The sequence below is a fragment of the Chelonia mydas genome, chromosome 4, assembly GCF_015237465.2.
Source record: "Chelonia mydas isolate rCheMyd1 chromosome 4, rCheMyd1.pri.v2, whole genome shotgun sequence".
NCBI lineage: Eukaryota > Metazoa > Chordata > Testudines > Cheloniidae > Chelonia > Chelonia mydas.
In genome coordinates this window covers 116,654,003-116,667,828 of record NC_057852.1, presented here as the reverse complement: position 1 = coordinate 116,667,828, position 13,826 = coordinate 116,654,003, and the positions used below count along the sequence as shown (strand labels likewise).

General features: G+C 37.9%; 1 protein-coding gene across 19 annotated transcripts in view; it reads left to right on the top strand.

Moving 5' to 3' along the window:
- The window catches only part of JAKMIP1 (janus kinase and microtubule interacting protein 1), a 368,387-nt gene that overhangs the window by 53,373 nt on the left and 301,188 nt on the right, over window positions 1–13,826 (top strand). Inside the window, exon 1 of one of the 19 annotated variants that reach the window (XM_043544672.1) lies at window positions 2,696–2,719. The exons of the other annotated variants lie outside the window; for them this stretch is intronic. The gene's annotated coding sequence lies outside the window, so the exon portion shown is untranslated. Of the gene's footprint in view, window positions 1–2,695; window positions 2,720–13,826 lie in introns of those variants that run through there. 19 annotated transcript variants of the gene reach the window in all.

Below are 13,826 nucleotides of genomic sequence, written 5' to 3'. Positions count from 1 at the left end.
CCTGCAACACTGCATGTATTTATAGTTTATCCATATTCTCGATCAGTATTTCGTTGCAGTATAATATAAGGTGGTGATAATTGTTGAATTTGTCCCTCACTAGGTTGATATACAGCATTTGAAGTTGTGTGGTTTTAATTGTATTTAAGATGCTTTATGAAATATTCCTCTGACAAGTTTGAATAATTGCTGAGGTGTCGGTAGAATACTGTTGAATTATTTATTGGGTGATGAACTGAGGCTTAAAAAGGAGAGTGCCTTTGCAATCCTGATTGGCATTGTGCATAGTGAGAAAATCCCTGGTAGCACTAAGGAAAATAGGCACACCATGGTGTTTTGGGCTTTAATTGTTAAGGAAATTGTGGGTGTTGGAGGGACTGCATATTGAGATACGGAGAACCTATATGAAGCCGTAATTTTAACACTACAGTGTGCATCTCTCTCCAGTGGAAAATCTGTCTGTTCTAAAAGCCCACACATTTTTAAGTATTCATGTGCTGTACAGAATATACTAATCTGCAAGGATTTAGAACACCTTGTCCCATTTCCTTCTGACCAAATAAATTACATCCTATCAGGGACTGAATTTTTCTTTTTCATTCATATGTGACTAACTCCTGTTCAGTAAGGAAAAACACATCTGGTGCATGAATCAGGTCAAATCTGTATAGCTATGTGTCTTGCCTCACTAGGACTGTGCAAAGCCTGCGACATTTGCTTTTGTAAAATACCTGTAATTTACTTTGAAAGTATGGGAAAATATGGTTCAGCAGTTTTTGTGTCTGTGTGCAAAATCTCTAAGTCTTTCTTTGAATGAGCCTATAAGCAAAATGGGTAGGGGGAAGGAAGGTAAAATGTGACCTTTAAATAACTCTGAGGTGAAGTGATTTTACTTGTTCCAGAGCAACTTTTCTTGGACTGAGTTACAAGTCTTTGAAAACTGCATAATGAAGATGCATAGTAGATTTCCTCCCCCCCACCAGACTTGGACAGCTAGGGAAGAATTTGCTGTGTGTGCATGTTCATGGCTAGGTTAGCCACATCGTGAAAATGTCTAGTCTAACATGTTGCCGCAGTTCAGTAAGGAAACCTAGGAGCAGGGGAAGAGATTCAAAGACTGTGGAGTGCGTTGTGGAGGCTGCTGGAGGCATTGTAATGGTCAGAGGATGCAGTGCTACTCTGAAGAGCCTTAGGAGATATGCAGTTGTGAGAGGCCTCTCTGTATCCCACTAAGATGAAATTTAGAAAAATGAAAATTTAGGCTAAATATCAGGGGAAACTTCCTCTCAGTGAGATCTGTAAGACTGTGGGATACTCTCCTATGGTAAATAATGAAAGCCCCATCTTTGGAGACATTTAAAACTAGATAAGACAAGGTGCTAAAAATATACTTTCTAGAACAATCCTGCATGGCAGGGTAATGGATTAGGTATTCAAGGAGGTCTTTTCCATCTGTTATTCCATCTAAAAATAGATATAAATACTAATTTACTATTTAAATGTGTATAACACACTTGGTGAATACTCAAGCACATGTACATTTTAAATAAAAATATATCAGAATTGTCAGTGTCAGCTATTCTTCCCAGCCCAGAAAAACCTCAGGACTTCCCCACTTAACCACCAACTCAGTAAAAGCCTGGGTAAGTAGGTGGGCTTTATAAATACCTCAAGGATCAACATCTTGAGATTCTGTTGGACTAAAGAGAAGACATGACTCCCAGAAGCTAGGGCCTCTCACCAAGAATTCTCTGTCAAATTTAGGGATAGTCATCTTCAGATACCTTGGCATAATAGGGAGAGATGATATCACTGGTAAAAGGCATCTGAACTGTAATGGGCTCTAAGAATGGTTTATGCTATTGGGATAGTATACACTAAGTCTTCATCTTATTCAGTGGAAAATCATATACATATATATACACATTTTGTGCTTGCACAACATTCCTGCAGAGATACTTAGCACAGAAATGTAGAAATCTCTTACATTTTTCTTCTTATTTTTTCCTGACCTCTCTGCAACAAAATCTTGGTAACATTTCCGGTCTTTGTTCAATTGTATCTCATCATGATCCTTTAGTGTGAACTACTGCATAACACAAGCCGTAGAATTCCACCAAGTGATTACTGAATCAAGCCCATAACCTCTGGCTGAGCTAATTTTGTGTTTTAGAAAGTCCTCCAGTATTGATTTAAAGACATCAAGAGATGAATTTACCAGCAATGGAAAAATCTGATGGTTTCAAGTCATTAGCTAGAAACTAAAGAGAAAGGAAATCTGTCCTATTATTATGACACTGGCAAAAAAAAGTATAATATGAATTAAAAACACTCTGTATAAATAGCCATGTAAAGGCAGGGGAATGCTGGTAAAAGCTTTTTATCTCTGCGTATTTCCTGTTTGGTCATACAGCTACAAAACTTGTATAATTCAGGGAAGTAAGAAGAGCTAATAACAAAACAAAAAAAAAAACAAAAAAATTGTCCTGAAGGAGAGGAAGTTGGAAAATCTAAATTAGCCAGTTACTCGAGATGCACCTGGGGAGGTCAGTAGGTTTAAGAGAGAACTATTGCTGAGCAATGAGTGCTGCATGCACGGGCTTCAGGCATTTTAAAGTACTGTACTAAGCTAATGAGGTGTTTTGATCTTTATTATGTAGAAAAACTGCCAGCCAGCCAGCCACTTCAAAGGGCTAAAAAACCTCCAATAAGTGAAAAGGTATTGAATAAATTAAATGTTCTTTTTTACACACTCTGACCAAAGAGATTTGCTTCTGTACAAAATGACACATGCACGTCATGATACCTGGAGGAACTCTAATTATGGAAATGCTTTGGCAGTTGTAGTATTTGGATTGTCTGCAAACAGGGAAATTGGGCAATCATATGGTATATTTTTAACAGAACTCAAGGCAGCATTAGAAATTGATATTTTTAATAGAGGAAAGTTAGCTTTAAATTGATTTAACATTAGACTTTGGGTTGACACTGCGTAAAACAAAAACTCTGGTAGTCCAGTGAAATGGGCTGTTTGGAAACAGAACTTAAAAAAATAAAATAAAACCACCAAAAATCAGACCTTAGCTTGATGATTCTTGAACACCAATAGCAAGATATGTTCAGAAGCTTAGCTAAGTATCTCAAGTAAAACGTATGGACTTTAGCCATTTCATTTCCTCCTCCCTTGCCTCTCCAGTTGTAAATGTAAATTGTTCAATATCTACAATACTTCATTCTGAAGCTATCCATGATAGTAACAAGCCTCTATTTAGTGATATGCTAACAATATCTTAACAAAGAGGAGCCACAAAATTTCCTCTTTAAACTGTGATAGACCTATTGTGTGTGAGGGGATGGGGAGTGAGTGGGCAGGGTGTGAAGAAATGGCCTGTTATGTAGGAAGTCGGACTAGATGATCACAATGGTCCCTTCTGGCCCTGGAATCTATGAATCTGTAAGTAGAGCATGTACTTGCAGAAGGGAGTGAGGTAGTACAGAACATTTATTTGTATTCTCATTCAGAGAAGAATATTTTCTCATAACTGTCACTGAGGATAGAGGCCACAACTCTTGGCAAACAAAATTAGATTAAGTGCACTTGCTGGAAATGTTTGTTTATCCAGAACAAACAAAATACGTGGCATATTAGGAGGTATAACATAGTTCCTGATCCTGTGAGCACTTATTCATATGCTTAACACTGAGTACATGAATAATCCCATTGGTCCTGTTGATTTCAGTGGGGCTACTCACATGCTTAAAAGTAAGCATGTGTAACTGGTTGGTTGTAGAAGCAGGGAATTAGTATTGCAGTTCTGCAGTAGGGAAAGGGGTGTGTGTGTGTGTGTGTGTGTGTGTGTAAAGATCTCAGGGTAGGGGTCTGTGGTACAGAGGATATCTTTAAACAAATATTTAATGCGCCCATCACCGTGTTAACTGGGTTTCCTGCTATCTCTGGTATCTCTTACAGTTTTTTTTTTTAAATCAGACTAAATTTGTTGTATTCCAAAGGGAAACAAATGTATTCTTCAGAAATATTTTGTCAGTCCTAGCGAGGAATCCTCTCTGGCAGGGAAGACTAAGCAGTATGCAAAAATTAAGTGAATTCCGTCAGACAGTGGGGAAATTTGTCCCCAACCTTTCCTTGAATTTAATGGTAGATTTTATCATTCAGGAGTCCTCTCCAGCATACCACTGACTCTGTTAATAGCTTTGTGACAAGTCCCAGAGGAAAGCAATTACATTTAAGAGAAACCATGAGGATTTTAAAACAAAGGATATGTGGTATGTTCTAAAATCAGTGTCTATGTTACGATGCTTGTAATAAGCTGGCAATGTTTGCTAGATGTACTACACCCTATTAGTCGGTGTGGATCCTGTTGGGGAAAATTGAAAGTAGGTTTGGTTGACGTACATCTTATTTGTGCAGACAGCTTGTGGTTCTATCTAGATATAGGAGAGGTAGAGTAGTTCTCAGGCACAGTGCATGGGGGACAGGCAGGCTTCCTAGGGCAGTGGTTCTCAGTCTTTCTGTACCCCTTTCAGGAGTCTGATTTGTCTTGCATACCCCAAGTTTCACCTCACTTAAAAACTACTTGCTTACAAAATCAGACCTAAAAATACAAAAGTGTCTCAGCACACTATTACTGAAAAATTGCTTCCTTTCTCATTTTGTTTGAATGAAATTTTAGTTTGTACTGACTTCACTAGTGCTTTTTATGTAGCCTGTTGTAAAACTAGGCAAATATCTAGATGAGTTGATGTACCCTTTGAAAGACCTGTGTGTACCCCCAGGGATATGCATACCCCTGCTTGAGAATCACTGTCCTAGGGGTAACTTAGATTGTGGAGAAGGCTTAGCCTGCAGTAAATTAACCATGGGGCAGCCAAGCCTGAGAAGAAGGTTTAGGCTAGGATATCATGCAATATTATTTTGGAAGTATCTTTCTATGAATAAACCAGAGACCAGGCTCATTCTTTGACTCAGTGCATGTATTGCTATTTAGAGTGTGTAGAGGGGGACTCCACCAATTTACAGAGTTGCTTCAGGTCCTCTTCCCCCCGCACCCGATAATCCAGTTTGCTTTTAACGTGCACATCCCTCCTGTTAAATTAAGGGCTACGAGAAATAGAATAGCCCAGAGTTATATGCTATCTTAGTTTTTTTATTCTCAAAAAGTGTAGTATATGGGGTTTTACAAATCTTCTTAATCTATTGTATATTTTACATTATATATTTGGAGTATTGTCAGTTTCTTTGAATAACTTCCATGCCTTAACAAAATCTACCATTTTACTAATTAAGGTCTTAAACTTCAGAGCTGTTGAGCAACTGCAAATTCCATTGTAGTTTCTGGGAGGATCTGGTGCTCAGCACCTTTCCAAGTTCAAGACCAAAAGGACTAAAATGCTTGATCTGATTAAATGAAGTTAATTATGAAATATTTATGGTCAGGTCTCACGTCTATATTTTATTCGTCTGGCTTGTGTCAAACATTAATTTTCCATCATTAAATATTTAGAATGAGCTTGGTGGTTTTGTATTCTGAGGTGTTCTTTATTTGCTGGAGTATTCTGGTACAGTACATGCAGGACTGGACCAAGTCTTTTAGATTTCTCATTTTACAGTTCTGTTTACAGTAAGTTGTGTTTCAGATTAGTATCTTGACAGTACAATTTGTAAAACAGAATATTGGTAAATTTTTTGGGGGGTTGCGGCAGGGCTGATTTTGCAGTGTTCCCTAAGGTAGACATTACCTAAAAGCTTGGCTTAACATTTATAGTCCGTGGTAATGTTACGGCTGCTAGTGATTGGAAAATAACATTAAAAGAAACTAGGTGCTGGAATGCTCTCCTCATCTTTTCTCGGGCAACGTAGTTCTAAGGAGTCTTTTGATTCTCTCGTCAAGATGAATTCAGTTTCTTGGAATAATGGCGTAAGCCTTAATAATCCCCAAACCATGTACTTGTTAGATGGCTGGAAAATGGCTAAGTAGGGTTCTAGATGAAAGTTGTCAAGAGTGCATATGAAACTTAGTGTGTGTTTTCATAGGTGGGGGTATCATTCTTTCCCCAACACTTAAGGCATTTCTTTGTGAGTCTAAAAGAATGGTTAATATAATTTCCTGAAAGCACTGGGTAGCAGGGAGAAACTGAGCTCTGATGTTCTCATTGGTATATATGAAGGGCAGCCAAAATTACATGTTTTCCCTCTATCCCCAGTTGATATTCAATACAATACTTCTACTGTTTTTCTTTCACTGCTTCTTTCCAAAGCTGCTTGACTTCATTTCACCAATGCTCAATGAGAGGGAAGTGAAGTACAGTGGCTTTGAAGGAGATAAATTGATTTTAGTCAGCTGGGTTGATTTCACGGAGCAGCTTCCAAATACCAATATTCAACACCAAGGTGCCCTCTTCAGCATTGAGTGTCTGAGTTCTCTATGCTTCCCCGTCAGTGTCTGGCTTTTCCTGGAGTAACTAAAGAATGAAGAGCCTGTAGCCAAATTGAATCAAGGAATAGAAAAGAGGAATTTGTACCAGGCTTGCTGTTCCAACACCTGGCCCTGCAGTGGAGCATGGCATGTTGTCAAGAAATTTAGACTTTAGAAAAAGTGTTATGATATGACCTGGTTTGGTTTGCATAGGAGTCCACCCCGCTTTTTTTAAAAAGAAACATTGGAAAAAAGTGTAAGGGTGCATGTGATGATCAAGACCACATCTGTATGCCACCTACAGCTGTTTTCATGTATTAGGTTAGCAAATATTTGTATTGTCTTCTCATCTATGGTCCTTATACAGCTCTTTGAGCTGAGAGAGAGTGGTTCTTGATTGTTCTGGAGTTCTGCTTGTTTATGTGTTGACATATTTTCATGCCACATATGCTTTGAAAGATCAAGAATGTAAAGATCAAAATAATGTGTTCTTTTCACATGTCCATCATTTCAAGGAGTAAATCCAAATTCTGAAGTAAAAATTAGCATCTAGTATATGATAGAAATGTAACTACCTCTCTGAGTTTCTTCTATAGTTCCTAATTATAGCATTATAAGTCATTAGTCAGTTAATTTCTCCTATTTAAATACAAATTGCTGCTTTTAAAAATTAACTTTAAATTTTTGGGCGACTTTCTTGACACTTTGAGTTGTACTCTTCGCTGAATTGCTTATGTGAGGAGCCAGAACTAAACTTCTTAGACTGTTGTGCGTGTCTGAACTGTGTTCTGTAGTCTTGCTCGTATGAAAACAGATAGTTAAAGCTTTTCAATAGGCAGCTAGTCTGTTTGGAACATAGAATGACCTGCATATCTCACTGTCCTTGCATGTCACTTCCTGTACTCGCCTCCTCTTCTGTGAATTATGAGTAAAAGTGTTCTGCTGTTTTTAACTTTCAGTAGGAGAATAGTTTTAACTATTTAGTTGTGCTTGTTACGCCGGTCTTATTTTATTCTATCCTGGTCTGGTGGTGAAAAGTCGGTTGTAAGAATAAGGTAGAAAGTTTACTACAAGTGAAGTATGATTTTGTTCAGAAATTCATGGAGGAGCATATTGCACATATATACTTGGTCATGTTACAGTAGAGCTTTGATTTCAACCATTTTGGGCAAATGCATTTTTACCAGAATAAATATTTGGGCCAAGACTTTTGAAACTGGGTGCATAAATCCATAAGTAGTTGGCCTGAGCCCAAGTGCTTTTTCAGGATAGATTATGCAAAAATTAATGGAAAATGCTCAGTAGTACCTTGACATGGATTGAAGGTAGACATAAGGACTCATCATTAAGATAAAGATGGGAATGCCAGTTCTCCTACAGATGGGTGTGGTTCTCCTAGGTCATTCATAAATCTGACTTCATATTGTACTGTAATTTTTCTTCTAACCTAAGTTCCTGTGTTGTTTCTCTTTTAGATCCTAACACCCTTGGTTCATAGTGTAATGTTTCTCTATTGGAAAGAGAGGTTGCATTGGTGTTATCTGCCACATTTGGGGTTGTCAGGGTACCCTCCCCACTCTGAACTCTAGGGTACAAATGTGGGGACCCGCATGAAAGACCACCTAAGCTTATTTCTACCAGCTTAGGGTAAAACTTCCCCAGGGCACAAACTCTTTGCCTTTGGAGGGTGCGCTGCCACCACCAAGTGATTTAAAAAGAATTAGGGAAAGGATCACTTTGAGTTCCTATTCCCCCAAAATATCCCCCCAAGCCCTTACACCCCCTTTCCTGGGGTGGCTTGAGAATAATATCCTAACCAATTGGTTACAAAGTGATCACAGACCCAAACCCCTAGAGAAATCAGTCAGGCTCTTAAAAGAAACAGAACTTTTTATTAGAAAGAAAAAAGGTAAAAGAAGCACCTCTGTAAAATTAGAAGGGAAACTAATCTCCCAGGGCAATCAGATTTAAAACACAGAGGATTTCCCTCTGGGCAAAAACTTTAAAGTTACAAAAAGAAAACCAGGAATACATCTTCCTCTCAGCACAGAGAAAATCACAAGCCAAAACAAAAGTAAACTAACACATTTCCTTGCTAATACTTACTAATTCTAATGGAGTTGGATTGCTTGCTTTCTTGATCTTTCTTTAGCAAGCACACAGAACAGACAGACAAAAGCCTTTTCTCCCCCCACCCCCAGCTTTGAAAGTATCTTGTCCCCTTATTGGTCCTTTTGGTCAGATGCCAGCCAGGTTACCTGAGCTTCTTAACCCTTTACAGGTAAAAGGATATTGTGCCTTTGGCCAGGAGGGATTTTATAGTACCGTACACGGGAAGGTTGTTACCCTTCCCTTTATATTTATGACAGGGGAAAAAAATCTCTTACTACTTGACAAAATACATTTTGCACTTCTTTTGTCCACAGAGAGGGCACTGTAAGGGATCAGAGAACAGAGGGGGTTTAGGTAGGACTTAGAGAGGTGGTCACTTGGGCTGAAAAGGAGAAGGATGTCAATTTTTTGAATGAGATGGGAAGGTATTGGATTGCTCAGTGGATCAATGTTAGGCTGTGAAGATCTTAATCTCTGTCACTGGTTTCTGCTCTGAGATTTGGGTAATGACAAGAGCTATGACTAGTGAATGATTTTGGTTTCACTGGCGGTTTTGAAAAATCAAAACCAAAAATTTTCAGGTCAACTTGAAACTGATTATTTATTTATTTATTTATTTTTACATTTTCAGCTAATCGAAAAGTTGGAAGAAACTTTGTTTCATTTTGATTTCAGGCATCTTTAACCATTTTTTAAAATAAAAGAAAATGTAGAGCTAGAGTGATAAGAGGACTTAAGTGCCATTCACAAAACATAAGAGATGATGGTGATGCCACTTCCCTACCTCTAGCTGTGACCAAATTTGAATATTTGGTTTATGCTTTATATGAGTCAATGGTCTCATTCCAGTGCCCAGCAGGTAGGCATCCACTTCATGGAAGCAACCTTTGCAATTTTTCACTAATAAGCTTCCTTAGCTATAGTCACAAGGAAGCAAAGGTCCACACATAACTAAATACTTTAATCACTCAGGACCTGTCAGTACTACACAAACAATTCTGTTTAAACGTGTTTTTTGGACATGGTTGTGGCTGCATCATGCTGTAACATGATTAAATGTTTAAGCTTAGGTAGAGTTAAAATATAGTTCTTTAACATGCTTATAACTTTGTTTTTCTGTCCACACTAGGAGAAACATCATGTTACAATATGCTTTGGCCAAAACCATCGTGTTAAATAACATGTTGGTTCTTTTAGTGTAGAAGGGGCCTAAACGAGGTCCCTTGCAGATCACTGTAGAGACACTTTAGCAAAGTAGTGTGGGACATGTTGCATTGCCATTAGCTATATTTCACCTGTTCTGTGAATAAACAAACAAAAGTTCATCTTACATACAGTTAACCTAGTATCTTTCACAAGCACTAATTGTATTTAGAGAAGTCTAAAAGGATAGAGGCAGGAGAGAGAGAGAGTAGATTGTGCCTTTTGTGTCCTGGACAAACTCCCCTTCTTTGACTAAAATGGGTTCTAATGTCCAATGCTATGTGAGGGCTACTGCTATGCACATAAATATTGCAAGTGTAATGATTGCTAAGGCAGTCCATTAGCTCATTGCCCTTTGAAAGTGCCTTGAGATTCCTGTTGTTTGAAAAGCGCTAGGAACAATCAAATTATCTTCTCTTGGCATGTGAGAGTGTGGTAGCTTAGTGGGAAGGTATATATGTATGTAAAAACAAAATTCTCGACTCCTGGTTGTTCAGTCAATTGACCTACTCCAGTCACATCCTTTAACTTCTATAATGTGTGATGCAGCAGAAAATGGCTACCTTTTGTACTTTGTGACAGATATAAGTGTGAGTGCAGCTTCAAACTAGTGCTTAAAAACAAACATAAAGACAAGTTAAGATCTTGTATAAACTAAGGGGAAGTACTCAGGATAATTAAGTCACTTCTCAAACAGCTCTTTGAGAAAAGTTGTGCATCTGTATGTTGTGAAATTACCAAAAACCATTTGGAGTAAATGCTGTTTAGGACTCTATCAGTAAGAGAATTGGGCTTTGCCAGGAAATGCACCGATCTGCTACTTCTGTATGTTTACTTATCTGTCAACTTTAAATTTTCTTTCTAATAATTCACGCCCGTTTGTCACCCGTAGACAGATAGCAGATAGGTGTCCACTTCATGGAAACCACTTTCAAAACTCTGCTATACATCTGTTGTGTATAGTATTTGTTTTTTAGCTTGTAAAATCCATTCCAATATAGTCTTTGTTTAACTAGTGCTTAATGATTATTGTTGTTTTTATTTATCATTTGAGAGCACCCAAAGGCCACAGTCAGGATTATAGTTCCATTGTGATGGGCACTGTACAAACAAAGGAAAAGAAACCGTCTCTTCTTTCGACTTCTTATGCCAAGTTCCTTAATTGAGTGCTTTTATTTCCATCTTTATAGACTTCATGCTGCCTGTTCAAGACACTACAGTCTTGTCCTAGACATTGCATTATGGGACATTACTGGCAAACAATTAGTACGTTGATATGTTCTGGATTGTTCCCCCCCCCGCAACCCTGCTTAAATGAAATTTTCAGCTCTGCAGTGAACATGACTGCTCTAGTTCATTGTACTGGAGATGGAGTCTTCTCTGCCAAAGCAAATGTATCATATAGCATTTCAGTAGCTTGAGTGGTATGCTTTGGGGTTCAAGTGGACCAATGCAATAACAAGGTACATAATATTCCCAGTTTGTGTCTTAGTTGTAATGTTTAACATTAATAATTATTAGACATTGCATTTCTATCTCCTTACATCAGTGGCTCTCAAAGTAGTTTCAAAGGAGGAGTCAGTATTATGCCTATTTTACAGATGGGCAAAGTGAGGCAAAGAGCGGCGATAAAAGTGCCCAAGTTCATGCAGCAAAAAAGTCCGGAATAGGAATCTAGATCTCCTGACACACACAGTTCCTTGCTCTAACCTCTAGATATGCCACCTCTAAAGTGGTTTATAGAACAACAAGAAAATAAACTCCACCATACTCTTTATTCGAATCACTTCTAAAAACTCACTTTTTTTTCCTCTATGCCCCCCCAAATGAATTCATAATAACACTAATAAGTCTATCCTCTGGGTTTCCCAGAGAGGCCTGTCATCACTTTGTTGTATTTATGTTGTAACTGGTTTGGGGCAGGGACTGTTTCTGTTCTTTATAGCTCTGTTCTTTATAGCTCTACGGCAGTGGTTCTCAACCAGGGGTATGCAGGGGTAGTCTTCCAGGGGGTACATCAACTCTTCTAGATATTTGCCTAGTTTTATGACAGGCTACATAAAAAGCACTTGTGAGTTCAGTACAAACTAAAATTTCATCCAGACAATGACTTGTTTAGACTGTTCTATATACTATACTCTGAAATGTAAGTACAATATTTATGTTCCAATTGATTTATTTTATAATTATATGGTAAAAATGAGAAAGTAAGCAGTTTTTCAGTAATAGTGTGCTGTGGCACTTTTTTGTATTTTTATGTCTGATTTTATAAGCAAGTGGTTTTTAAGTGAGGAGAAACTTGGGGGTACGCAAGACAAATCAGACTCCTGAAAGGGGTACAGTAGTCTGGAAAGGTTGAGAACCATTATTCTGTGGAACTCAGCACACGTACTCTCTCACACATGGTGGTGTGAAATGGTTAAATAATGTGAAATTATATGGGATCAAGATGATATTTGTTACAAATGAGAATACATTTTCGCAGCCTTGGTAATCCTTTTTATTGGTTTTATGGACCTACAAATCCTAGAGGATATTTCACTAATCCACATAATATCCTGAGTGCTGGATTTCATATTTGGGTCTCTGAATTAGCTGGAAGGTATTAGAAGTGTATACTTAGCCAAAAAGAGGATGTCTGGCTACGCAGCTGAGGCTCATAAACATATGTTCATCCAGGAAAGAATTGCCCTGCAAATGACATTCACTAAGGCTCCATCCATGCTAACAGAACAACCACGTCAGTAAACTCTGCTACGCCGCCAACAAAATTGTCATTTGTAGCATAGACAAGAATTTAGTTGCGTTTCTTAACTGGGCTGAAGTCCCATGTATGTTACAAATGGTAATTGGTTATAACTCGGTCAGCGAACAAGGGGTGTAACCCATTTTCCCAGCTTGGTTGTATTTGTATTTTGGATAAGCCCTAAATTAGCTCCTTTCTTTTTCTTTCCTAAATATGTGCCAAGCTTAAACAAAAACTGTTTGCCCTTGCTATTGGTTGACCCATGCTCTCTTTTTGGGTGTTGACCATGACAAAACCAGTACGTGCTGATTTGGTGGCCTGTGTGCATGTCTATGATTTTGGTTTTTAAAATTTGAGGATATAAAATACTGTAGATCAACTGGCTACTGTGGATTATTATTGCTGTAATTATTAACATTATTAGTCCTTCAAATGCTTAACTGTATTTCAAAATTCTGAGATGTGGTCTTGATCTCCTGAAAGCCCTTTGTTAAAACTCTGCAACCAAACTGATGGAGGGTTTGGATGATTAGGGCGCTCACCCCTTTCTAGATTGTTATTTCTATCATGAATGGTTGGATTTAACCTAGGGGTCATAAAATACTTCTAAATAGCAATTTTAAGGGCCTCTTGGTTTTGGCCTTTAGAATCAATCATATTGCCCCAGGTGAAAAAGTCATCACCCTGGACTTCCCACAGCAGATTTCACCAGTTCATAGCATTGCTATCTATATATTTTTCAGAAACAAATGATGAACATATCCAGAAAAGTGCAGCTTCATGTGTTTAAGTGGTGTTTCCTTCCTCTTTGATTGCAGCAGTGCAAAAGCATTATTGTATAAACACGAAAACAAAGGGATATTTTACACTACCCCTCAACCTGCCTCTCTACATCCCATGGGGTGAGAGGGTAATTTTATTTGTAGGAGCCTTTTTTGTCAAAATATTTCCAGTACATCAGTGGACAGAATTCTGCTCAGAGTTTGCTTTAGCGTAAAATTTTCAAAAGCATCTGAGTAACTTGGAAACCTTAGTTTAATTGAAAATCAATGGGAATTAGGCTGCCAAGTCACTGACATGCTTTTGAACATGTATCCTGTGTTCCTTAATCGTATTTTTATTGAGAGAGCCACTTAAACTATATGATTTCATTTCTACTTTTCCTTTTCTTGAGTTAAGTATGTAAAGTTTTATGGTTCTTTTCCTATTGGTGTTTTGCTAAATAAAATTACCAAACGACTGTTGCATTTTAGGCTGTTATAGTTTTATGACTAGAGAGGTTTACAGGGTTTAGAGAAGAGTTGAATAAGAAGTGGTGTGATAGTTTAAAA